Below are 3,509 nucleotides of genomic sequence, written 5' to 3'. Positions count from 1 at the left end.
TCAATCTAGTAAATCCATCTCCAGAGCCTAACTTGTCATACTCCTCCATCATATTGGTGACATCATCATCATTCACAACAGATTCTAGAGCATCAAGATCCTCATCAGGCTGCTGGTATTTTAGCGTGGTCGCCCCTTCAAAAAGCTCCCTCATCTTCCCCATGAGCTCCTCGTAGCTAATATCACGTGGGACACTCAATATACGTGTCTCACCACCTACATACCTAAGTTTCCCATCTTGAGGCCGCGGCATTATACTACCTGAAAAGCTACACAAGAATTTCACACGCGGCTTTTCATCATTAGAGCTCTGGTTAGAGCCTGGGGTCCCTGTAGGGCTATCCATCAAGTCCACAACTTGGTGTTGCTGATCAATAATTGGATTCTCAAGTTCCAATTTTGATTCAATCAAATTTTCAACTCCCTTATTGCAACACATCAGCCGTTCTCACGAGTATTTAAAAACGCATTTCCTCATTCCAGAAAACCTTCAACTTTTCCAAGACTCAATTCAGATCCCAGCTTACGTCTCCTATTAAAACCAATGACGGAACAATTAATTTAACATTGAATAGCCTTGTGCAAAGTGAAATCGAAACTTTTGAGCTAGGATTCACACAAAAGAACCAACTTTTCGTCCAAAGATTCAAACTTGGTACTGATTAAATCTGGGTAATAAACACAAATCAAATCAGAGTACCTGGAATTGGAGATTATTCTGATAACAGGAGAGCCCTAAATCTTTCCTTAAATTCAAGAAACCCTAGTAAGAAAATCTTAGGCAAAAAATTTCTTCAAGTGGATTTTAGAATAGTAAATTGATTTGAAATGTGTGGTTGAAAAATAAAATGTAATATTATTTTAATAAAAAATGTGTGATTGAAAATAATAGAGAAAAAAATGCATTTGAAAAAAATGGACTACCAAACGGGGTTATATTTTATTTAATTATGAAATATTCATAAAGTGAGTCAAAGTATATTATATTATCCGTGCTCGTGTTTGTATTTGTGTTTGTTACGTCATTTGACTATATAGAGAGTAGGGCTGTAAGTAAAAATTGTGAAATCGAAAAATCAAATTGAAATCGCATTTTTGAAATCATCGATTTGGTGCCACGTGGATCCGGTCACCGAAATGGTTTTGACCTAAATCAAATCGGTCAAAATAGTTTAGTTTAGGTTTGAGAATTTTAATTGCGGTTTAAAATCAAATCGGATCTACGAAAAAATATATAAAAATAAAAAAATGAAATTTTTGAAAATTCATCCAAATATGTAAAATTCAATAGTTTTGTCATTTGTGGGTATTTTTGTCATTTCCTAATATCCTAATACGGATATATTATTATCATCATCATCATCATCATCATCATCCAATAATCCTAATATATGTTTAATAATTTTAAGACTAACATAATCTATTAAAAGTCTTTTTCCTCTTCAAAATTTAGATGAACTCCAGTCGACACCCAACATAGTTTTGAGCCACCGGCACCACACACTTCTTTTTAGATTTTTCACGCCTCTTCAAAGTCGAATTGAAGTCCATTATACCAAATCGGAGACAAAGAGATCCTAGACCTTCGGTGATAATATTTGCTACAAATATAGTTTCAGATCAATAATTTTTTGGAGCAAACTAAGGTAAGAATCTGAAATTAAATATGTTTCGTAACATCATACAAACGTAAACTTGTGTAATTGTTATGTTTAGATATTATAAACAATTGCTTTATTATTGTAGTTGGTTATTCTCTTTATTTAATCAATATCTTTTTTCAGATATGATGATCACGAGGTCTTGTTGGACATCATTATATTTTTTGGACCTTATATCTAGTTTAGTAGACTTGTATTGTAACGTCATTGTATCGTCATTAACCTAAAAAAGGTGAACAAAAATGAAAAAAAAAACTATGTTTTAGTTTATTGTGATTTCACTTTAATTTAGTTAATATTTAAATTTATAGTAGATATATTTAACCTTTGTTTGAGCCATATTTTTCATATCATCATAATGAGAAAATTGACTATTGGAGAGGAGGTTGGGTCCCACACATGAAATAGCAGGTCAACAAAGGCGGCTGGACTTGTGGAATAACGATCCAAATTTTCATTTTTTTGTCCCCAAAATTTGGTTTAAACAGGGGCTTGGTTTATTTTAGATTTATTACTAGTGAGATATAAATATATATTAAATTTAATGAATTAATGACATAAAAGTAGACAGAAAAAAAAATACGGCGAAATCGACAGTTTAAAATCAGACCAAACCGTTAGGTTTAGGTTTGAGTTTTTTTCAAACCGTTTAAAATGGTTTGGTTTAGGTTTGAGTTTTCTCAAACCGTTTTAAACGGTTTGATTTGAAAATTTGTCAAAAATCGGTAAAATTGGACCGCTTACACCCCTAATAGAGAGACTCGTAGAGAGAGAGAGAGAGAGTTTCCAATTTGTTTCCGAGTTTGGGAGAAGAGAAGTAGGGAAGGCAATGGGCCGAGTTGGCTCGGCTCGGCCCTTTTATCTACGAGCTCGGCTCGCACTTGAGCTCATAACAAACGAGCCGAGCTTGTTGTTCGAGGGTCGAGCTCGGTTCAGTTCACGAGCTCGTGGCTCGTAGGTCGAGTTGAGTTTGGGCTCGCGAGCTAGCCTTTTTTTTAATGCTAAAAATAAATAAAACCAAAATTATGCTTTTTTAACAAAAAATAAATAAATCGAGCAAAAATATTTTATTAAAATATTATTTTTTTACTTTTTCGTTTCAAAGTAGATAAAATATAAAACCTCTTCCTTTATTCAAATTTGGAACTGACTACTTAAATTTTGAGTATACGGAATTAAAAATTGTACACGGATAACTTGTAACGTGTACAATTTTTTAAAGATAATTAAAAACAGTATTATAAAATAATAAATTGTGATTAAATTGGTATAATTAAATATCACTTACTTGACGACATGTAATTTCGACATATTTATCTTGTATTCAGAAATTAGCGTCATACCAATTCTTCACGCACATTAATGTTTCTAAAATATCTTCTTTCAGTCGACTCCTGACCTTGGACAAAACCCTCTTACCTACACTAAAAGTAAACTTCGAAGCTGCAGTGCCAACCGAAAGTGTCAGTAAACCTTTTGCAATTGCGGAAACTACTAGGCATTGTTGTTTGTACCTCCGTCAGAATTCAATAACATCTTCGAAACTTTTTTTAATTGTTTTATTAGTAGGCATATTATGATTAAAGTAATCAATTAATTCAGCAGACAAAGTTTTACACTTCTATTCGATGTTTGGGTCGATGGAGATGTAGCAGACAAAGTATTACTAGATGAAGATGAACCTATTGCATTTGAATCATTCCTATACGTGTTAATGCTTTGAAATAAATTATATATTTCAACATCGTCTTCTTCAAGCTCAGCGGAAGGAGTAGGAGCAAAGGGTACTCGACTAATATTTGTACCCATTTGTTCAGCATATAATTCATACATTTCACTTAAAATTTA

This window comes from Olea europaea, unplaced genomic scaffold, assembly GCF_002742605.1.
Source record: "Olea europaea var. sylvestris unplaced genomic scaffold, O_europaea_v1 scaffold398, whole genome shotgun sequence".
Lineage (NCBI taxonomy): Eukaryota > Viridiplantae > Streptophyta > Magnoliopsida > Lamiales > Oleaceae > Olea > Olea europaea.
Note: the sequence above shows the minus strand (reverse complement) of the source record.